At 36.8% G+C, this 24,681-nt stretch overlaps 1 protein-coding gene and 1 long non-coding RNA gene across 2 annotated transcripts in view; one reads left to right on the plus strand and one right to left on the minus strand.

Annotated features, from left to right (window-relative positions):
• Kcnb2 (potassium voltage-gated channel subfamily B member 2) overlaps positions 1 to 24,681 on the plus strand; it is a 403,940-nt gene that overhangs the window by 268,552 nt on the left and 110,707 nt on the right. The gene's annotated exons all lie outside the window — the stretch shown is intronic.
• LOC150058869 (uncharacterized) overlaps positions 13,566 to 24,681 on the minus strand; it is a 119,682-nt gene continuing 108,566 nt past the window's right edge. Inside the window, exon 4 of the long non-coding RNA XR_016536656.1 lies at positions 13,566 to 13,653. This is a non-coding gene — a long non-coding RNA (uncharacterized LOC150058869). The remainder of the gene's footprint in view (positions 13,654 to 24,681) is intronic.

Genomic DNA, 24,681 nt, shown 5'->3' on the forward strand with positions numbered 1-24,681 from the left:
CAATTGATGCCTTTTCTCTTTTGTGGAAGACCCTTTACTGAGATCATCATACTCATTTTGCACCATTCAGAGATCTACAGAAAACCTATTGAAAAATAGCATTTTCCTCAGTTCCAGTCTGGTGCTACTTTTAACAAATCATCTCAGCTCCCTTCACTAAAACATTAAAAGACCGTTGTCCTCCTGAATCTTTGTTTAAAAAACTAAATGCATATCTCTCTCTCTATATATATATAGTATCAACTTTTTATAACTAAAATCACTGCTCAAGAATGCACAATTTTTGGTTTAGTTTGAGAAAGAATTCCATACCCCAGTGGACCTGCAACTTACTAACCCCCTGGCTGTCCTTACACTTACAATACTCCCATCTCAGCCTCCTGAGTGCTTAGATTACAGGTGTGAGTCACCACACCTCAGTGACAATGTTATTGTAGTCCATCATAAGCTGGTTTTGAAGAATTCCAGAAAACAGTGCTATTCATATTTTCAAATTATAACAAAAACACTGATGAAATAACTTGCTTAAGTCTCTAAGAGCTAAAAGAGAGAAAAATATTATAGTTTTGATGAGAGGCTAGGGAACTAGACAGTAAATGGAATGCAAGTGCCACATGCTTAAGACAGAAAATTTTATACTGAGGTCTAAGAAGACTATGGATCTTTGGGTGCAAGAAGATGAATAAAGACATATTGCACTAACTAGTAGAATCTTGAACACAATGAGTCTTGGAATCTATGGGAATTAATTTGAATTTTACCTGTGAGCCCTGAGCTTTTAAAGTTTTTGAACATAGACCTGAAGTGACCAGAACTACCTATATTTAGTTATAGTTGCAGGAATCTATCCTGCATAATACCCATGGAATTCCTGAGGAGTGTGTGTGTGTGTGTGTGTGTGTGTGTGTGTGTGTGTGCTGTGTGTGTGCTATTGTGCTTTTTAAAAACATCTCCATAGGCTGAAGATGGCAAAAATCAGACCTCTAGAAACCTAGCTTGACAGAAGCACCACGCAACTGGAATATAACCAGATATTATGGTACTCCTTCAAGGGAGTGGTGCAGCTTATCCCACAGAAAACTACAACGTGCTGTATTTTTATATTTTATTCAACTATATATTTTCAGACTTCAGCTCCAAACTGTGAAACACTGTCTGTTGACCAACAGATTTTAGTTATTGAATAAGCTTGAAATTTACATAATAAAAACATTTCTGAGGTAGCTTACCCCTGAACAAAAGCCTTTATATGTCTATAAAGTATCCCCAATGAGAGCAACAGTTTGAGTCTCTGCTGTTTGCTCCCCGTAAGCTCTCTATTTGAAAAAAAAAAAAAACATGTATATTGCACTGGAACTGTATAGAAGACCCAATACTTAATTTATGTCTTGAGATTCAATAAATACATCTTGCCAATGACATAATCTCTTCTAGCTTTTTATGGACTTTTTTTGTACCAAGTCCACCAAGGGCAAAGAGGCAGTTGGCTGTAGTTGTGTTTCTTATTAGAACAGATAGAATTTCAGATTTGCTTCCCAAAGTGACACTTTGGAGAATGATTCTTTTTACAGTTACTGACAGTAAAACAAATAAATAAAATTGCTAGTGTCCAGTCAGAAGGATACACTTTGAGCTAAAACTTGTAGGCTCACAACCTTCCAAGAGTGAAACTTTTACTGTATCTTAATTTGTTGCAAGCCTCTCCTTGCAAAGTTTCTACATATTAATGTTGACTTTCAACAGAAGATAATGCATTGGAGACTCTGAACATAAAAGGAGAAAATCATAACTCAAATCTAGATTTCTCTCATTCTTCTTGAAGAAACGAATGTAAACTAAGTTCCCTGTTAGACCTCAAGGAGATAGCACCAGTGCCAACTTCTCCCAATCTTTTAACTAAAAAGACACAATTACTTAATCAAAATATTGATCATAGGATCCATTTTCCCTATGTTCTATGAGAGACCAAAATATATTCACCTATGTCCCCTGTCCCCTGAATCATTTTCTGCTGAGCCTCTTGGAGAAAAATGGGTCTTATGTACTGACTGGAGCTTAGCTTTTCTAATAAAATCTTTCAAGATCAAATAATAAGATCTTAATTTGGTAGGACATTCTGTTGTCTATTTTTCAGTATCTATTTTTTCTGGATCATTTGTTGATTAACAGCTGTAATTATTAAATATGAATTGAAGCATTGGATATGTAAAGATGGGTAGCATGCTCCCTGTCTCTGAGTCTAGTGTGGAAGAGAGCATTATACTGCACTATGGTATAATGAAGACTCTGATAAAGGCAGTATTGGGTCCAGTAAGTCTTCCGTGGGGGCTATGCTTTACCTGGTTGCATCTGGCAAGGAATTCAGAGTAGTCGTTTGTGGAGGCTTGAAGCAAGCTTCACATGGACTAAATTAAGTCTATACAACAGAGAGGGGGAAGAAAAGCAACATATTCTTGTTTTCCATTTTACAAATTTGCTAAAGTGAATGCAGAATCATCTCAGTCATTTCCTCCAGCCTCTGAGGAGGGAAAAACCTTCACATTTAAAGGAAAAAATTAAGTAACTGATTTCCTTATTAAATCTCTGTAAGAAGATGAGTTTATTATTAGTCCTGTTAGCCTGCCCAGATCTCAATTTAGATAATTACATTCCTCCTACCTAATTTATCCCTGTAGTTTTAATTGCCTTCAGAATTTGACTTCACTTCTCTTCAATTGTTGTGGAGTGTTGTTATTTAGTATTAAACAGCTGTTAGGTTCTTCCACAAAGCTGATTTCTTTTCAACAACTGATGCAGTGATTCCTATCCTATAGGGCAAATAAAGACATTTGCAGGGGGTTGAGATGACAAATAATCCCTAAATGCTTGGATGTGTGGTATTAATTATTGACAACAATGGTTACTAACCATACAGTCATTGAACTTAGAATAGTACAAACAACTGTCTTTGGTCTACAAAATCTAACACACAGAGAAAACCCTTTGTTTCTGTAGTTAATGTGTCTGTGTTGACATACACTGAAAATATTAATGATCCTTCTACTTTGCTGAGATCATATTGACTTTAATTAAATGTATGCTGTAGTATACCAAGAACAGATGTGCATTTTGCTTTTTAATCATTTTAGAGGAAGTTTGTTAGGTCAGTGATGAGTCTGGCGACGTTCTATGTATGGCCATTCTGCCTTCCATCATTTCTTGTTCAGATCTTGAACAGGGATAGCAACAGCTGAAAGATTTTGCAGCCAAAAGCTACTCTGAAGACTGATTTCCATGTGTTTATGAATTCAGTCTTCCTCTGACAGCCACACTACAGCCACTGCTGTTGTTTGACATCCCTCATAAGACTGTCATTCTGGTCATCATCATCATCATCATCATCATCATCATCCTCACCCCCTCCTCCTCATCATCATCGTTTTGATTGTTGGCAAGAATTCAGACCCAGCATTGACAACAATGGCCTGGTTCACAGAAAGGCAAACACCTTTCATCTATTTTACATCAAGATTTCCTAGGCTAGCTGGCTGAATGTTGAGATAGCTTTCTTTGCAAACTGATGTCCAGTAAAAGATTCATACCCATCTAACTGTCTTTAAAATGGATCACCCAAATCTTGAAAAAGTCATGCCGCTTTTAAAAAATGGTCACTATTACGCTCCTTGATAACAAGCATAGTTTTGTGTTCATGTTCTCAATTTGTAGAAATAATATAAAAAACCTTTTTGTTCACTTTAGGGGGTGTATAACAAGGAAGGGCAGCTTAGATATAGCATCATGAAGAGGAATAGCTGTTACCTATGTTACCTACTTGAGCTGGATGAAAGAGAACCAACCAACACCTTATGGGCCATACACATACCATCCTCCCTACCATACCATTCTCTCTGCTACCTGCGACCCCATCCCAGAGCTTTTTCAAATGCTCATGTCTTGTTTTCTGCCCGTAACATTTCACCAATGCTTTTCTTATTTCCCTAATGTCTGAAAAACCCAAAGCCACTCTAAGTACTTAGGAACTACCTCCCAAAGTAGCACCTTATCTAGTATTACCAACACGACATTTAAAAAAAATCATGTTGCCTATTGCATATGCTATGAACACTAGTTACTAGAAATAGACCTATCCAATAAAAACTGTTTCCTTCTCTCACTTTTCTCTATAGGACTATGAGTTTATAGATCTGGAAGGAAAGGAGACAATACTGAGGACCTATAGAAGGTAACAGAATTATCACAAGAATGGTTTTGACATACAGACAAGCAGACACAAAGCTGAGAGAAATCTAAATGAGAGCTTCAGTTCTGAAAACGAATGAGTATTTGTCAAAGGTGGAGAGAAATCATAAACCACTTCTCTGTCTCCCAAGTGGCTGGACAAAAAAAGAAGGAAGAAACAGTTGAGTAGGTCTTAGGTTGAGCCATACCTTTACCGTTTTTTTTTCTAATAGAGAAGGATATATGAGTAGGCAACAAAGCAATTTCAGAGTGATGGGTTACTGGGCACAACTGGACCATACCTATCTATAATCCTTGCTACTCAGGAAGCCAAGATCCAAGGATCACAGTTTGATGCCAGCTTTGGCAGAAAATTCTGTTAGACATTTACCTCCAATTAATTACCAGAGAGCCAGAAATGGACCTGTAACTCAAGAGGTAGAAGGCCTTATTAGGAGAAAAATCTAAGAGAATCCAGGCCCCAAGTTCAAGCCCCATCATACACACACACACACACACACACACACACACACACACACACACACACACACACACACACACACACACAATCGTATCCAGAAAAACAGTGTTCCAATGTGGACAGGTCAATAGATAGAGTGGGGTTGAGGGTTTGGGAAGGAGTTACGTCTAGTGATGGGGACAATTTTAGGAGCCATCCTTATCTTTCAACCATTAGAGGCATTAGAGGAATTGAATAAAAACGAAATAGGACCCAATTTCTGTTACCAGAAATGTGGCAAATTTTGCAATAAATAGTATATGTCAAGGATAGTCCTTGCAGAGGATCAAAGCAATTCCATAGCTATGCACATATGACCACATAAAATGATGCTATTCTAAATTAACTCAAAGATGTAGAAACAAGAGGGGTTTTTTGTTTGCTTTTTTGTTTATTTTTATTATTTTGTTTGTTTTTTTAGTTATCTGATTTGGGGAATGAGAGGGGAATAACAAAATAGTAAGACAAAAGACAAAGGGTGAATAGTAAAGATATGGGACCAACCCAGATTCCCCTCAATTGATGACTGGATCAACAAGATGTGGTATTTATACACAGTGGAATTCTATGCTGCTGTCAGAAAGAATGACATCGCCTCATTTGTAAGGAAATGGAAAGACTTAGAAAAAATTATATTAAGTGAAGTAAGCCAGACTCAAAGGAACATAGGCTCAAGGGTTTCCCTCATTTGTCATAATCAGTAGAAACCTGGGGCTCTCCTAGCAGAGATTTACAATAGAACAAAACCTAGATACATAAGGTCATATGGGATGATGCTAAATGAAAGGACATCCAGGATATAGAAACAAAAGCCATATAATGAGTGATTATTATCCTTAATGTACTATGTTATCTCTCATTTCTTTTGCTGTCCCTTGGTTATCTCATATTGTTACAGCATTTCACCATGTTATGTGATATATTGTATATATACATATTTGGTTATTTGAAGTCAGATAGGGAAGGGGGAAAACAACATGAGGGGTGGGGGTGTGGGGAGGGAAATGGGGACCATGATATGAGAAAGGGTATTAATGTATGTGAAGTAATGCACCCTCTATCTGGTGAATATAATGTAACCCTTCTATTAATTACAACAAAAATATGGAAAAAAAGACAAAGGGTAAACCAATGTGACAGCAATACTCACAAGACATTATGTTGGAAATGAACTTTACAACTTGGAGGGGGAGGGAAGTCAGGGGAAGGAAAAATGGGAGAAAACAAGGGAGGGGGGGTAACACTGTTCAACAGCAATGTATTCATTCTTATTTATGTAATTGTAACCCCTCTGTACATCACCTTTACAATAAAATAAAATATAATTTGAAAAAATCTCATACAGGAGCTGGGCATGTGGCCTAGTGGCAGAGCACTTGCCTAGCATGTACAAAATTCTGGATTCTATGCCTCAGTATCACATACACAGAAAAAGCCAGAAGTGGTGCTGTGGGTCAAGTGGTAGAGCTCTAGCCTTGAAAAAGCCCAAGGAAAATGCTCAGGCCCTAAGTACAAGCCCCAGGACTGGCAAAAAAAATCTCATACATACAAAGGAAAGAAAGAGGCACAGAAAGAGAGAAAGAAAGAGAGAGAGAGAGAGAGAGAGAGAGAGAGAGAGAGAGAGAAAGGAAGGAAGGAAGGAAGGAGAGAGAGAGACAGAAAGAAAGAAAGAAAGAAAGAAAGAAAGAAAGAAAGAAAGAAAGAAAGAAAGAAAGAAAGAAAGAAAGAAAGGACAGCCCTCAGGACCTTAGTTAAAGTCCCACTACCAGAAAAAAAAAGGAAGGAAGAAAGAAAGAAGGAAGGAAGGAAGGAAGGAAGGAAGGAAGGAAGGAAGGAAGGAAGGGAGGGAGGGAGGGAGGGAAGTGAAGGAGGAGGGGAGAAAGGGAGGGGGAAAGGAAAGAAGGAAGGAAGGAAGGAAGGAAGGAAGGAAGGAAGGAAGGAAGGAAGGAAGGAAGGAAGGAAGGAAGGAAGGAAAGAAGGGAGGGAGGGAGGGAGGGAAGGGAAGGAGGGAGGGAGCGAAGGGAAGGAGGGAGGGAGGGAGAAAGGAAAGGAGATAAAAAAAAAACAAAAGTTAAGCTTCTTTAGTTTAGGGTTAACATCTAACAAAAATAAGTAGTTTCTCTCTTTTTTTCCCCCAAACTACATGTTTCTGCATATGATTCTTTTCATCATTGCTAAAATGGATTTAGAACCTACAAAATCTAGTTTGTGCTTTCCCTTTCCCCTCCCCAAATCCAATAAACTTTTATACAAGACAAAGGGTACAAAAATGAAGAAAAAAGTAAAGAAAGAAAGAAAAAAGAAAACCACAAGTAGTGCAATAAAAACAGAAACAGTGGGACAAAGGATGAATCAATACAGCCAGGAAATCTACTGGACAGAACAGCCATGGACATTATGTTGGAAAGGAACAATACAACTTGGGAGAAGGGGTAGAGTCAGGAGGGGAAAAACTGGGAGAGAATGAGGGAGGGAGTGACGCTGTTCTGAAGGAAATGTACTCGTCACCTGACTCATGTAGCTATAAACCCTCTAGATATCACCTTTACAATATTTTTTAAAAGAAAACCTAGTCTGCTCTGAGTTATAACGTGCCTCCAGAACATATAAACTGTTCATAGTTTATGGGAAGTACAATCCCATTGGGGAAGATTGAGCAGCTAGAAACACCAAAAATATTTTTCAATTAATTAAGTTAAAGGGTTTTTTTGCTGATGAAGACTAATATTGGTATATGATTGCACCTCCATCAAAGTTTTTCCAAATCAAAACTTTTAATTAGTATTGTCCTTCCTTTTATATTTCCTTGCTCTATACACCATTGCCGTCCCCAAAAGTTAACCTAAATTGACTACTAATTAAAACAGAACATTTGAAAATGACTTGTGGGGCTTTGGTGTATAACCAAATGAGAAAAAAAAAGGCAATTAGTTCTGAAAATGTATTCACTCTCTGAACAAACACTCTCTGAACACCTGTTACCTGCATTTGCAGCTACTGTGTTTGTTCTAATGACTAAGAACCTCAGCATGGAAAATACTGCCCCTGACTCTCGGAGATAAAGACAGATGAATGAAGGAGAACATTAGGATTTCCCTTAGTTTGGATTGTTGCAGCTCCAGACTTTCTAAGAGAGTGTGTCTTTCTCTATCTAGAGAAAAAGTTACAATGAAAAGATGAACTTCAACCCAGGAGGTTAGAGATGAGATACTACTGCTAGCCCTCTGTGCAGAAGTGCCTGAGTTCAGATCCCATCTCCACATTTGCAGTTCTATTTCCTCCCTGGTACAATGGTGGCCCACCTCTCCTGAGGACAATTGTGAGGACTGAGTGAATGGATACCTATGCAGAGCCAGGGCCCCTCCATGTGACCCCAGCTGTTCCTTCACTGATATCTACCACCACCTCCATCACCGAGCTCAGTACCCACACACTGTACAATGGCAAGGTGGGAAAATAAACTTCAACAAGATAAACTATGACTAGGGACTCATGTCTTCCCCAGATATCTATCCTCAGACTACCTAAATAAACTTTTCTCCTTACAAGGATGGAAAACATTCAACCCAAAGAAAACCTGCGCAATCATTTAGTACATGACAGAATGTAAATGTGATCCTTTGAAAATATTTGTGTGTCATCTTTAAGTAGTTGCACAAAGGAGGTGGCATCCAACAAAATGGCTTTTGACTACAATATGCCTTGAGCAGTGCGTCACCCCTGTGAACATTCTCACCCATCCTTCCTAACCCACAAATTCCATTTTTCTCCAGTTTGTAGTATATGCTTTGAATTTTTGACTGCATTCCCCTGCTCTTCTTCTATTCTTTTGTCTATTCCCTACCCCTCTATTCTACCCAACCCATTTTAAGTACCCATTTTCTGGTGTTTAGTATGTTGGCCTTGGAGTTAGCTTTTCTAAGGAATTCCACTGTTCTCCCCTGAACTTACCATATTTCAGTTAATATATTTGTGTACACTTCCAGAAGTAATGTTTTTTGCCCACTGTATCTAGCCTGTATGCCTGTAGTGATAATTTTCTGTGGTCTGTAACGATGTTATAAATATTCAAGTGGCCTTTGGCATTAAAGAAAAAAAAAGTTTCCCCACATTGAGAACTCTATTTATTAGTCAACCAGGAAGAAGAAGTTTTCTGTTACTCACACTGTCCAGAATTCTGTCCTGCCCCCTCTTAGGAGGTGTAAAGATCCCCTAGGGACATAAGAAAACACAATTTAAGGACATTAACTTTACACTGTAAATTTGCAGGGTGGCTAATGGTGGAGTGCTTGCCTTGCATGCACAAAGAAGCCTTGAGTTTGATTCCTCAGTACCACATATGCAGGAAACTCTGGAAGTGGTACTGTGGCTCAAAATTAAAGTGCTAGCCTGGAGAAAGCTCAAGGACAGTGCCCAGGCCCCGAGTTCAAACCCCAGGTGTGGCAAAAAATAAGAAGACCATAAATTTGTTCCCTTACATAGAGCTATAATTTCCAGGATTGTTCCTACTGCAAATAAATATTCTGGAAACACTAACACACAGAGTTAGACTAGTCTATTGACCCAATAGTATTTTAAATTACTTTCTTTTTTTTACCCTCATTAACCCAGCCTGTTTATGCTCCACTCAGCCTTAAATCCATTTTCAGTCTGGTTCTTTACATAATACAACCAATCAGAGTTCTTAAAATTGCTTTCAAAGTACATGAGCCACTTTGAGTTTTCTTGCTATGTAGTTCATAAAATATGTTTCTTCTGTCTGTATGCGTGAAATATGCTCAGGTAACCTCTGTGTCCCCAGTTAGCAGCCTTGCTGAAGTAAGAGGTGTAGGTAGATGAGGTAAAAGACCTGGCTTTCATCATAACCATGACCTTCAGCAAACTACAATTTCTGCTGCTCTGATTTCTTCATTTTCACAAGAGCAGGGATACACTATGGGAAGTCTAATTTTTTGCTTTATTTTTTGCTCCCAGTTAATAAAATGTGAGAGATATTTTCATCAGAGATGTAATTGAGTAAAGTCCTTAAGTCCACATTGAATAACTAGTGAGTCCATGCCTAGACTGGGCTTAGCACCTATACATTGTGGCAGTGGGCTAAGGATAGACCATACATGTGAAGCTAGTGTCCAAGGGACAAAACAGACAATAAAGTAATTAGCTAAACAAATAAACGCCCTTCAGATAGCTAGAAATGCTTAGCAGGAAACAGTATGAAGAAAGAGAGTAGCAGATGGGATTACACGGATTCTAACTATCAGATACACCTTAACTGTGAACAAATTGTTAAAAGGTTTCCTACAGAAGGTACAACCCACTGCAGAAAAACCAAAAGAGAAAAATATTTTAAAATTTTTTGTTGCTAGCCCTGGGCCTTGAACACAGAGCCTGGCCACTGTCCTTGGGCTTTCTCAAGGCTAGAGCTCTACCACTTCAGCATTTTTCTATGTATGTGGTACCGAGGAATCAAACCTGGGTGTTGGTGCATGCTAGACAAGCACTTTACCACTAGACTAAACTCTTGGCCTATTTTGAACTTTTTAGCACAACTACAAGGCCTAACTATGAACACACCAACATGAGGGAATTATGGCTGCTTTCAGAAGCTGTAGAGATATGCAGTACGTATATATCATGTTCTCGATCTCAAATCATGTCTCCTCCCCAAAGAACTCTTCTGATGAAATATATGCACCACATACTGTGGACAGGACAACATGAGCAGGCTGGGGTTTTTTATTCAAGGTTGTTATGAGAACTAAATGACTAAACTTAAGTGACTAAGCCCTTCTCAACTTGCCCATCCTGCTGGTATAAGTTTACTGTGTTTCCTTATGATATTGACTTCATTAATGGCTTGTGCAAGCACTGTTAACTTCTACACATTCAGCTGTGCTCTGTGGCCAGTCTTGTTCTTTCTTTTGTGCTTCTCAGACTAATTTAGCATGGAACCCTACTCAGAGCATTACAGAGGTGAGTTCTAACCTTCAATCGCTTCTACAGATGGATTTGTGGGTGATTCATTCACTGTGTCCCAGGAAACTAACTGCAAAGCAGCATGAATTAGAAATTGGTTGGCATCTGGTCAGGGAAAGGCAGCCACTTATGTGTCACACAAATGTGAGACAAGAATAAATCTATGTCCCCATTTGGGCCTCATATTTATCCAGGAAGTAACAGATAAAAGAAGGAAATTTGGGTAAAAAATGAGCACACACACTTACAAATGAGCATTTTTCTATATCCTTTGGTGCATAAGTAAAGGACTTTGGGAGAAATAAACCAGAGAAAAAGAACAGATGGGCTTAACACTATTAGTAAAACTGAAGTATTAACTGAAAAATTACCAAAATATCATAGTTTCGTGATAATTTTCTCCACACTAACTTTCCCGACAGTTTCTGTGCAAGTTATACGTAAGTCAAGAATCTTTATTTTGCATATTTCTTGATTTAGCCTTCTGTTTGATCTCACCAAATCTTCTACAGCAAGGGATCAGTTTGCCGTCTCATGATATAGATCTGAAAACTCCTAGTGTGGTGGCTGGGCCAGTGAACAACCCAGTGCACTTCTTTGAAATGAAAATTGTCAAGAAGAGTGTTTAAGGAAAATCATTGTCCTTCAAGAAAACAAGATGATTGGAAGGGGGTGGGAGGAAGGAAACAGAGACAGAAACATGAGAAGGGTATCACTGTGTGAGAAGTAATGTACCTACTACCTGACAAATGTAACTGTAACCTCTTTATACATTATTCCGACAATAAATTTTTTAAAAAATCACCTTTAAACAGTTAAAAAAGATAATAAAAATATTTTAAGGAGAAGAGTCATGATAATCTAATCCCCATGCTAACCTTGAGTGGCATCTTGAACTCATATAATTCATTTATAAAGAGGAAAATGTTTCAAAGAATATTGGTTGTTCAAATATACTGGTCATAACTCTTTTAGTCTCTTTGAGGAAAACTTTCTGATGCTATTGAGGATTAGAGAATTTAAGAGGCAAATAGGCAAGCATGTATTTGATACAGTCTTTCTGCCCACTCCCAAGCTAACTCTTCGCCTAGGTGATGCATACCTATTCTCCAGACCACAAGTCATGTCCTAAGGAAAACTTTCTGACCTACAACTACACCAGATCTTTAGCAAACTAATACCATGTCATCTTCATTATGCTCTCTTTGATCATAGTTGGACTCAGAGCATCACAAAGGTAAAATCTTTTAATTACACAAGCCATTATGATTTTGTATCTATTTAACTCATTCTTCTTTGCAACCTAGATTTGAGAGAAAGATGTTTAAAACAGACTTGCCTTTCTAGCATCATTTCTGGCCAAAAGCAAATGAACAATATATAGTCTACAAGTAAATCCGTTGTATAGAGTAGGTCTATTCAAGTTATGTACAAATAATTCTGTGTAGTTCATTGAACCACTATTGTACAGAGGATCTACGATTTTTTGTGGCCCATTAACTTATCTTAGTGATCAAATAAAGCTGGTAAGTTTACTTCTGTGTTTTCATTTATATGCCCAGCGCTCAGTACTCTTATCTATTCTGACATATAGTACAAACATGTACAATTTTCCTCTTCCAAAACAAATATTTTAACAAATTTCCCCTCTACTTTATAGAAATTCGTAGTCTTTCCTCTAATAAATTTCATTTTCCCAAATGGGTTTAGATGGCACTTATAAATTAAAATTCAATTCTAATTAAAATGAGCAAAAAAGGATATATTGAATCTGAAGTATTTAAAGCTCCTCTTCCTGGGAATTCTATGTAGCAAACTACTAACACACTAAAAAATTAAAGGGAAATAAGATTGATTAGCTCAGGGACATTGGTCTACAAGATCAAGTAAGACTTCTTTCAACTTTATTATGTAAATACTTTGTTAAATGAATGCACAGTATTAATATTGTTCTCAAATATGTCCTCTCCTGTTTCTCTGGCAAAGATCTTTAATATGCAAACAAAAAATACCCAATCCTCTTTCTAAGTAAGCCTGAAAGATCCCAATTTGAGACATCTATCCTTACCATAGCTGGAAAGTTACATTCTACCTCCTGAAAATGTAGAAATAAATGCCAGTCTTAAATTATTGCTCTTCTTTTTCAATAAGTGGTGGCTTGATGCCTTTTGCAAGGGGGCTAACCTTTGTTTTCTTATTGTTTTTCTTGGAATATTTTACTATTTAGTCTTTTCTTAGTGATCACTAATGGTAATTACTTCCCTCTTTTACGTACCATCAATGGAACTAGAAATATTAAAAACACCGCGCTGGCTGATGCGTATGATCCTAGCTACTCAGGAAGCTGAAATCTGAGGATTGCGGTTCAAAGCCAGCCCCTGCACTAAAGATACTAAAGACCTTCTCTTATCTCCAATTAACCACTAGAAAACCGGTAGTGGCACTGGGGCTCAAGGCGTAGGGCAGTAGCCTTTAGCGGAAGAGCTCAGGGACAGCACCCAGGCCCAGAGTCCAAGCCCCACGACTAACAAAAAAAGAAAAGAAAGAGAAAGAGAGAGAGAGAGAGAGAGAGAGAGAGAGAGAGAGAGAGAGAGAGAGAGAGAGAGAGAGACAGAGACAGAGAGACAGAGAGACAGAGACAGAGAGACAGACAAAAAGAAAGAAAGAAAGAAAGAAAGAAAGAAAGAAAGAAAGAAAGAAAGAAAGAAAGAAAGAAAGAAAGAAAGAAAGAAAGAGAGACAGACACACGAAGGGGGGGCGGAGGGGGGGAGAGAGGGAGAGAGAAAAGAGAAAGCATGGACCATCCCGTTGTTATTGCAGCCTAATATTTACCAGTGAATAGACATTCTTACCTCAAGTGTCATGGGCATGGCATCAGCTATTGGTTATGATCATGTATATTAGGGCCCAGTCTCCTGCATTTGCCCGCATCTCTCAGGCTAGAATACAGAAGTAAAACAAAGCAATGTAAGTCATTTTCTCATGAGAAGAGACCTAGCCAAACCATATTCATCCCATCTACTATTCTTTGTTCAGCCATTTCTTTCTTAGGTGACAACTTTTGTTGTTGTTTTATTGTGTCTATATCTGTACCTTTGAGGTCAGCTGACATCTGACTTAAGGGAGTAAGTCTCAGTTTGCTGAACTAAGTCATTCCACGTCAGATAGGGATTTCTTTTTTCTTTTCTGACAGTACATTGGGATTTTTAGACTCAGGGCTTCACACTTACGTTGTATTGAGCTATCCTTCCAAAACCCTTCCCACTTTGTGACTGGTTATTTTTGAGTCTCATTTCCTGCCTAGGCATACACATGGACCACAACCCTTTCCATTTTAGACTTCCAATCATAACTCCTGTGCCAGGCACATGTCAGCATGTCCAGCTTGTTTCCACTGAGATAGAATCTGCCAAGTTTTTCTGCCAAAGCAAATCTGTAAACAGCATCCTCCTAATCTCAGCCTTGGATACATCTGGGATGACACACTCTATACCAATGCATACAACTACTGGCTGAGAAGATTTCCTATGCATGTCTGGGCTGACCTTAAACTTTGATCCTTCTGATCTTTGCTACCCAAATAGTTAGGATTGCAAGCATCAGCTGTTGCTAGTTGATTCTTCTTTTTTCTTTTTCCTTTGTAACCTGCTAGATTTGATATGGGAGCTTAAATTGAATGGATTTTCTCCATTTTGAAGTTATAAATATATTTTTTCTAGAACTTTCATAGTTTCATTTTGAAAAATTAAACATTGGCCCATCTGAGGTTTATTCTGGAATAAAAGAGCATCTAATGCCCTTCATATATATGTCTCACCTCAGTGTTCCAAAGACACCACATTTCCCATGTTCAGATCTATAAGTGCTACATTCTATTTATTTTTAAAATTTTCTCCCATTAGTCTGTTAGTAATATTGTAACAATTAACAATTAAGATTTAATAATATATCTTATTACCTCTATTGTTTTTCCATGTGAGATTGAACTCTTGTCAGTATTAAAACAAGATGATTGGGAGTGAGGGAGGGAAAATGGAAGAAAAACATGAAAACTGCTATTAGTGTTCAAGAAGTAATGACAAAAGTAACTGTAATCCCTTTATATGTTACCCCAGCAATAAAATGTAATAAAAAAAATAGTTAAAAGCATGCACGGTGGTTTATGTCTGTACTCCTAGCAACTCAGGAGGCTAAGATCTGAGTATCGCAGTTCAAAGCCTGCTGGGGCACTAATGTCCATAAGAATCTTATCTCCAATTAACCACTAGAAAACAGGAAGTGGCGCTATGGCTCAAGAGTAGAGTGGTAGCCTTGAGCTGAAGAGCTCAGAGACAGTGCCCAGGCCAGAGATCAAGCCCCATGACCAAAAATTAAATTAACAAATAAATAAAAACTTGTCAATATTTTACTAGCATTATGTTAATTTCATACATTCCCTTAGAAGAAATGTTGTTTCCTTTTTTTAAGGGAGTATAAGGTTTTTATTTGTCTTAAATTTTATTCCTATTGTAAATGTGATGTAGTAGCGAGTATAGTTACATAAGTCAGATAATAAGTACTTTTCTTTTTGAATAGTGTCACCTCTTCCTCATTTTCTCTCTGTTTTCCCCTCCTAACCCCCCTCACCCACAAGATGTACAGTTTATTTCTAACATAGTGTCTAGTGAGTATCACTGCTATATTTGTTGACCTTTTGTCCCAGAATTTCTGTGTTCCTCTTGCCTTCCCCAAAGCAGATAAACTTACATGCAAAATTAAAGGCACACAAATCAAAAACAGCTACAAAAGAAAAAACAAAAACAAAAAACAAAATAACAATAAACCTCTTATTCCCATTATTTGGAGTTTACTTTGAAAAACATCATTTTATATGATTATATGAACATAGCTGTTGAGCCTTTCTGATCCTCTCCTAAGACTATCCCTTTTGGTCCTACTCTTATTCATCATATCCAAGTTTTTTGGATTTTTTTTGCCATCCAGTGTGTTTACTTTTAGATTTATAGGCACATTTTAGTTACAACAAATGAGGAAAACCAGCAACCTATGTTCCTCTGGACTACTTCATCTTACTTCACTTAATATGATTTTTTCCAAGTCTTTCCATTTCCTTACAAATGGGGTGAAGTCATTCTTTCTTATGGCAGCATAGAATTACGTTGTGTATACATGCCACATTTTTCTTGATCCATCCATCTACAGAGGGGCATCTTAGTTGATTGATTCCATATCTTAGCTATGGTAAACAATGCTGCAATAAACATGGTTGTACTGATACTTTTAGTGTAGCCTGGTTTATGGTCAATTGGATAAATGTCCAGGAGTAGAATTGCTGGGTCATAGGGAAGCTCTATGTTTAGTCTTTTGATGAACCTCTTTTGATGAACAAATTTTCATTCTCACCAACAGTGTAAATAGCATTCCCTTTTGGCCACATCTCTGCCAGCCTCTCTTATTGTTAGGTTTTTTGTTTTTGTTTTTGTTTTTTATAATGGCCATTCTAATTAAGATGAGGTGGATTCTGAATGTTGTTTTGATTTGCATTTCTTTTATGGCTAGAGATGTTGAACATTTCTTCATATGTCTGTTGGCAATTCTTACTTCTGAGAAGTCTCTCTTTAACTCTTTAGTTCAAGTATTTATTGGTTGTTACTTCTTTAAGGGTTTATTGGGGGGTAAATTTGTAACTCTAAGTATATTTTAGACATGAAGCCTTTGTCTGATGAATAACTAGTAAAAACCTCCTCACATTCTGCAGGTTTTCTAGTTATCTTGATAACTATGTCCTTTGCTGTGCAGAAACTCCAGTTTGATGCAGTCCCATTTATGCAATCATTCATTGAGTTCTTGTGATTCTGGATCTTTACCTAGCAAGTTTTACATGTGCCTAAGAGACCTAATGTTTCCCCTTCCCTTCTTGTAATGTTTTCCGGGCATCTGATCTTACATTAAAGTCTTTGATCCATTTGGAACTGATTCTGGTACAGGATGATACATAAAGATCTAATTCAGATTTCAATGTGTATAATCAACTCTGCCAGCACCAGTTGTTGAAGAGGCTTTCTTCCATCCTGTGTTTTGGGCTCCCTTATCAAATATTAGGTGGCTATACATTTGTGAGTTCATTTATATGTCTTTTATTTTGTTCTATTGGTCCTCAGGCCTATTTTTGTGCCAGTACCAAACTGTCTTTATTATGATGGCTTTGTTAGTTTGAAGTCTGGTTTTGGTATTCCACCAGTACTGTTTTTCCTGCTAAGGGTTGTTTTTGCTATTCAAGGTATTTGTTATTCGATACAGATTTTTGGATTGCTTTCTCTGAATCATTGAAGAGTATTTTGGGGATTTTGATGGGTATTGAATTGAATTTGTAGATAGCTTTGAGCAGTATTTCCATTTTCATTATATTAATACTTCCAGTCCAGGAGCATGGAAGATTTTTTTCATTTCATTAAATCTGTTTTAATTACTTTTTTTCAGATTTTTAAAGTTTTCATAATAGAGGTCCATCATTTCTTTGGTTAAGTTAATTCCTAAGGAATTTTTAAGGCTTTTACTAATGGAGTTGCTTTCCTGATTACAGTCTCAATCTTAGTATTGTTGGCATAAAGAAAAACTATTGATTTTTGTGGGTTGATTTTATGCCCTACTAGTTGGCCAAAGAGAAAAACTGTTTTACTGTCACCATATATTCTGCCCTAAAACGTAAGAGGTTGTTTCATTTGTTCATATCTTATATTCTGAAGAAGTATCTTAAAATTGTACATTTCCAATTTATCTTATTGGAAGTTTCTTTTTTCCATTTTTATTGTAACTAATAGAAAGGTTACGTTATATTCGCCAGATAGAACATGCATTACTTCACAAACATTGATACCCATTCTCATGTTTTCATCCCCATTTCCATCCCCCACATAACTGCTCCTCATTTTGTATTCCCCCCTACCCTATCCTATTTCAAAAAACCAAATAAACATATATACAATATGTCAGATAACAAGGTAAGATACTGTAACAATATGAGATAACCAAGGGACAGCAAAAGAGATGAGAAATAACATAGTACATTAAGGACAACAATAACACATTTTGTTTTTATATCCTGGAGGTCCTTTCATTTAGCATCATCCTATATGGCCTTATGTACCTAGGTTTGCTCTATTGCAAACTAGGAGAGTCCAAGGTTTCTACAGATTATAACAAATGAGGGAAACCATTGACCCTATGTTCCTTTGAGTCTGGCTTACTTCACTTAATATGATTTTTTCTGTCTTTCCATTTCCTTACAAATGGGGCAATGTTGTTTTTTCTGATGGCAGCATAAAAGTCCATTGTTTATTGAAAGTTTCTAATTATGCTTTATCTTGGAGGATAGGCTCCTCATAAGGTCTCATTATATTATCTAACTTCCATTTATATACCAGATTTTTTTACTTCTATTAATTTATTTTGTGTGTTGCTTAATTTTCTCTTTGTTCATATTCATAGTCTGCCAATTAACTTGAGTTTTCCAGGCAAATTCTGTTTTCTGAAAATCATAACAAACTTAATCTCCCACTTTCTAACCTTTTTTTTTTTTGCCAGTTCTGGGCTTGAGCTTAGGGCCTGAGCACTGTCCTTGGACTTTCTCAAGGCTAGAGCTCTACCACTTGAGCCTCAGCACCACTTCCAGCTTTTTTCTATGTATGTGGTACCAAGGAATCGAACCTGGGTCTTTGTGCATGCTAGGCAAGCACTCTACCACTAGGCCAAACTTCCGGCCCCAGCCACTTTCTAACTTTTATATTACTATTTTCTTTTATTTTTTCTTCTAATTTTTATAAATATAGTGCTAACATGGCATACTTGCCTTCTCAAAAATATCAGCAAAAATTCTGGGGATCTTTTTTCTTTTGGGGGGGAGTGAGCTTGATCTCCAAGTCTGGGCACTGTCCCTGAGCTTGTTTGCTTTGTCACTTTGAGTCATAGCTCCATTTCCAGTTTTCTGGTGGATAATTGAAGGTAGTCTCACAGACTTTCCTTCCCAGTCTGTCTTCAAAATTGTTATCTACAGATATCAGCCTCCTGAATAGCTAGAATTTACAGGTATAATCCATTAGTACCTGGTTGTTCCCCCACTACTTTTGATCCCATTTTGGGCTTGGATGGATGGATGGATGGATGGATGGATGGATGAGTAGATGGACATAAGTATAAAGACAGTTTTATTATTTCAAGGAATATCTTTCAATACTTAAATTAATTTTTTTCATGTATTTTTTATTTTTTAAAAAATTTTTGTAGGTCTAATACCCTTTTACTGTTTTGCAATTTGTACTGTTTTTTCACCTTAGTGTACTATCATTGTGGTATATTAAAACACACATAAGAAATTTCAGCGTTGCTGTTATGGAGGAACATTTAAGAATCACAAATGCACAGAACTATTACATTTATAAAATAACTCATTTGAGAAAATAAATTTTACCTTAAATCTAAATTACAAGAACTACTCCATAAATCACCCTAAAACTGTATCAGAAAATATAATAAAATTCATACCCTAATAGAAATTTACCTCCTTATTCATCTAAATTTGCAAAGAATTTATTATTAGAAATAAGCAGAGCAGGGGCCAGGAGTTTGGCCTAGTGGTTAAAGTGCTTGCCTAGCATGCATGAAGACCCGGGTTCGATTCCTCAGTACCACATGCATAGAAAAAAGCTGGAAGTGGTGCTGAGGCTCAAGTGGTAGAGCTCTAGCCTTGAGAAAGTCCAAGGACAATGCTCAGGCCCTGAGCTCAAGCCCAGGACTGGCAAAAAAAAAAAAAAAAAAAAAAAAAGAAAGAAGCAGAGCAAGAGCCCCTGCCCTGTCAATCAATGGATTTTGAGATGTCTTAGAGTTCCCCAGAGTGTTGAAAGTGAGGCTAATAGAAGGACCCAAAAAGAAATAAAGGTTGATAATCAAAGACAAATTTTATAGATTTACTTATTTATCTAGACTACATAGGATGCAGTCAATGAGATCAATGTCTCTGTACAAGTGTCTCTCTTGTGTGTCTAATTCTATTCTCACATAAACATTCATATGATCACCCTTTTCACCATTTCTGGTGATTATTCTCCTGATTTCTATCATCATAAATTAGTTTGGTTATTTTTTACCTTACTATAAATAAGTTATCTAGTGTATGCTTCTTTTTGTATATAGTTCATTTTTTTACAAACTACACCTATTATTTTACAATATTTTGTTATCCATTCTAATACTAATGCACATTTAGAATAGTATGAATTATTTTACTTATAAACAATCCTGTTCCCAATTTTCTAATATACATATGCAGGAGATAAATTGTTAATTCATTAAATAGGCATTTGTACGGCTCTTAAACCATTAACAGTTTTCTAAAGTAGTTGTACTAATTTATTTTGGATCCAAAATACATGGGAGTATAATTTACTCTATATCTTTATGAATAGTTGTTAGTTCTCATCTTTGTCATTTTAACTATGCTGTATAAACCACAAATAAACTTTATTTTTTTATTTTAAAGGATTCATTTTAATTTTGATTTTGATTAAAGGCTTCTTTTTCTATTAAAACTGAGTTCTTACATAATATTTCAAATGTCATGTTCTACAAATAAGTATCCAAGAAAAAAATCTCTATATGAAATCACTGGCACATAAGTAATAACAGAATTAAAATTAAGTTGAGTCTTTGTATGTTATAGCTCCATATCAACATATACAATATAATGTATCAATATACATCTATAAAATATATATCCTATCATAGATCCATATCTATAGATATATTTATATCTCAAAATTCATGTCAATAACCTGGAGTACCTGAATAGTTAGTCATCACTCTTGTTTAGATCTAATACCCATGTATCAAGGAGACCGTACACCTTTTGTTCCTTTGTTCTTGGCTTATCTCACTTAAGATGATTTGCTTGAGTTCTAAACACTTCCCAATGAATGCCTTTATTTTGTCTTGTCTGGTGGCCATGTAGAACTAAAAGGATTCATTTTTTAAAAACTTAAAAATAAAACAATAAATATTAGTTTTAAGTAGTAAAAGCTATCACTCATTCAGCGGATAAAATAACTCCACTCAAAACAGTCTCATAAGTAGGGTGCCAGTGGCTCATACCTGTAATCCTAGCTACTCAGGAAGCTGAGATCTGATGATCATGGTTCAAAGCCAGCCTGGGCAGGAAAGTCCATGAGATTCCTATTTCCAATTACCCAGCAGAAAACCAGAAGTGACACTGTGGCTCAAGTGGTAGAGCAATAGGCTTGAGCTGAAGAGTTCAGGGACAGTGTCCAGACCCAGCGTTCAAGCCCCATGATCAACTAAAGAAAAAAAGTAAGTCTCATGTAGATTATATTAACTAAAGCCTACAGTCTTCACATTAAGGGGGACTTACTCTTTTGTATCTTTAAATGCCATAGTTCTAATAACTGGTATTTCCAAGCATGTGGAAAATTTGTTCCACATAAATAATGCAGGATAATGATCCCAAAAAACAGTGTACAAATTGCTAGAAAAATTAAGTCTGTCACAAGGTCAGTAACTGTAAAGAGAAGCAAAATAAAGCAGAGAAATGAAACCTTTTTTAATAAAATCAGATAATTCCTTATGAGCCAACAAGCTAAAAGGTCAGGAAGAAGGAGTTGCAAATATATGCACTCTAAATTGCAGGATATCTTCTCTCCCATGATTCAGAAGCTCCTTAACAAAATCTACCCTAGTAAAAATGAAAGTCAGCTTTGCTCATTAAAACAAGTACTGTGCATGTATTCCTTTTTCAAGGGAGAAAGGAAACTAAAGGAGCAGGGACAAGACAGGTAAAATATATTCAAATGATTTCTGGGAGCTTATTTTCATGAGTCATGGATACTTCCTGGATGTTTTAAGCAAAAATTCTACCCAGAATTTATTCAAATATTTTCCAAAAAGAAGTGTGGGGGAGGGGGAAGCTTCTTTTATCCCCCTTCTATTAATTCCTAGGGATAAAATTTTAAATATAAAAACATACCATGATTTCTCCTTATCATTGTGTCTATCCCTAATTGACCGACTATGCACTGAGACAAAGCATGGCCATTGTTCTCGTTGTATCTCTATGGCTTCTCGTAGCTCCTGGCCTACTCATAAATATTTGTTGAATGAATGAATGGAAGAATGAACCAACAGATACTGACTCTAACTTAACACTTTCCTTAGGATGTTATTCAACTAGTGCCCAAGTCCTGTTTTCTGTGTCATGTTTTAAAACAAGAGGCAAGGGATTGAGATCTGGTTACCTTATACCAAAATTTTACCTAAGAGTTAAATTAAGCATGAAGGTTTCTACAGAAGAAGAAGAAAGGAAAGGGGGGGGAGGAGGAAAAAGAAAAGGAGTAAGAGGAAGAAGAAAAAAGAATGTTTTGGGGAAAATCTGAAGGAGACAGGACGAATTCCCTAAAATCCAGAGAACAAACCCAAAAGTTGAAACTTGGCATATGAAAAGTTTGTAGGAACTAAATTAGTGTCTAGAACAATGTCATAGTATAAAAGAAAAAAATATTTAAATACAGTTGTGACAAATCAACTACAAAGGTGGTGATGAGAGAAGAGAGAAAAACAGAAAAAAATGAAAATTTTCCTAATAAAGTAACTCAAAATTACACCACTGGCAGTAGGACAAATTTTATATAGTTTTATAAAGAGAAAAATGTTAAAATCAGCACTGCTCAAAAAGAAGGAAAGCCATGTAAAACGGATCCTACTAAAATGAAAATAGATTTCCTTAAAGAGGGAAGATTGAACAGATTTCTGCAAAATGCAATGAATAGTAATGCTCATCACCATGAGAAGTTAGTGATGATAATAAATTTCTTGGATTTAACTAGATCCCTGAACTGGGGTCCTTTGCAAATTGCACAGATGCCAATGTACTAGCCGGGTTTTATTTTAACAACATTTACAATTCCCTTTTCAGTTGAAATAAGGCTGAGGGACCATCTGAACAGATAATGAAATAACTGTGAAAGTTCAGAGCATGCTGAACAAAACAAAATATGTTTTGCCTGATTTATGCAAACTAAACATATTGTCAAGGTTTTGAAGCAGCTAGTCCAAAACATGCACAAAATACAGCAATTTCTCAAGTAGCCTGGCAACAGATGAATTAAATGGAAATGTGTATCTGAAACAGTTTAATCAGACTGCATAGATATGCCGAACATTTTTAATCTTTTCATGGTATGAATGCATGAATAATGTGCTTCATTTAAGGAATACCCTACACGTTTACCTAAAATCACTATTCTTGGCCACAATTAAGAAAGTTCTTCCACTAAGATTTCTAGAAATATTAAATCTCTGTTTAAAAAAAGAAAGCCTGTAATCTCCTAGTTACTCAGGAGGCTGATATCTGGGAATTCCAGTTCAAAGCCAGCCTGGGCAGAAAAGTCCAGGGGATTCTTATCTCCAATTAAGTAGCCAAAAGCCAGAAGTAGAGGTATGCTAAAAATATGGCTCCAATGGTAGATCACTAGCCAGTAACAGAAAAATAAAATTAAAAAGCAAGAATGTGAGGCCCTGACTTCAATCACCAGTACCAAGACACGCACAAAAATTAAAAATTGTATGTGTTGCTTGCTCCTTTGCCTCTGTAAGAAAACCAGGTCAGTGCAATCCTCCAGTTTTATCTCTTGAGGCATCCAGCTGAGAACTTCCAAAGCCAATGGTACAAATAGTTTTTCGATGGCCCATTGAATTTTCCAGGTGTGCAGAGGGCTTCTCCACCTCCATGAATGCAGTGAAAAGATCAATGAATTTTACAAGTATCCAAGGTTAGAGAATTCTAAAACCCAACTTTTATACACCATGGTATATTCAGTCTTCCGAAAGAATCCAGCCTACAGAAAAATAACCTTCCAAGGGAATAGAAAAACGTTGTCCTTGGAGAAGACTCTAAATGATTTTGAATGAATCAAAGCAATTCTGCTTATGATTTCTCCTCAGTGTTTTAATATTTCTGAAGGAGGAAATTGTGATTCATAGGACATAACCTTCTTAGAGCTATGACAAGTTATGCTTTAAAAAAAATTCTTGAGCTCTTCTTGTCCTATACCTCTCCCTTTATGAATGGGTTGTTTTGTTTTGTTTTGTTTTTTTCAGGTCTTTACCTGTATATATTGAGGAGGCACTGCCATACATAGGGAGCTCCTCAGTGACTGATGTGAGTGCAGGCAATTAGAAGGCATTCCAAGTCCCGCCCCATAGAAAACTAGCAATTTTCTCAAAACCATGTCATTCCTATGCACATTCTCAGAAATAGGTAAATCACTAAACTAAACCATGAACCAACTCAATGTTTTACCAGTACTTTCACTAATGTCTGTCCTCAAATGGAAAAATTCATGAACTAGGAAGGAAGGATTAGCTAACGACATTGTTCTGACTGAAAAATGTACAGTATAAGGGATTGGATAACTTTGTGCAGGTTTATGCAATTGAATTAATGATTTGTAACTGGATGCTTTTCAATTTCCTTGTTAAGATGGCATTCATTTCTATTTGCAGTAGGAAAATATCTTGCAACCAGTCTATTGTTAGGGAGGAGCCTGTAATGCTAGCTACTCAGGAGGCTGAGATCTGAGAATCAAGGTTCAAAGCTAGCCTAGGCACAAAAGGAACTGAGACTCTTATCTCCAATTAACCTCTAGAAAACAGGAAGTGGGGCTTGGCTCAAGGGTAGGGTGGTAGCCTTGAGCAGAAGAGCTCAGGGATAGCACCCAGGCCAAGTTCAAGCCCATGACCCACAAAGAAAAAAAAAATCAGTCTTGGGCCAGGAGTGTGGCCTAGTGGTAGAATGCTTGCCTCGTATGCGTGAAGCCCTGGGTTCAATTCTTCAGTACCACATACACAGAAAAAGCCAGGAGAGGTGCTGTGGATCAAGGGGTAGAGCACTAACCTTGTAAAAG

This window comes from Megascapheus bottae, chromosome 9, assembly GCF_031878675.1.
Source record: "Megascapheus bottae isolate mThoBot1 chromosome 9, mThoBot2.hap1, whole genome shotgun sequence".
Lineage (NCBI taxonomy): Eukaryota > Metazoa > Chordata > Mammalia > Rodentia > Geomyidae > Megascapheus > Megascapheus bottae.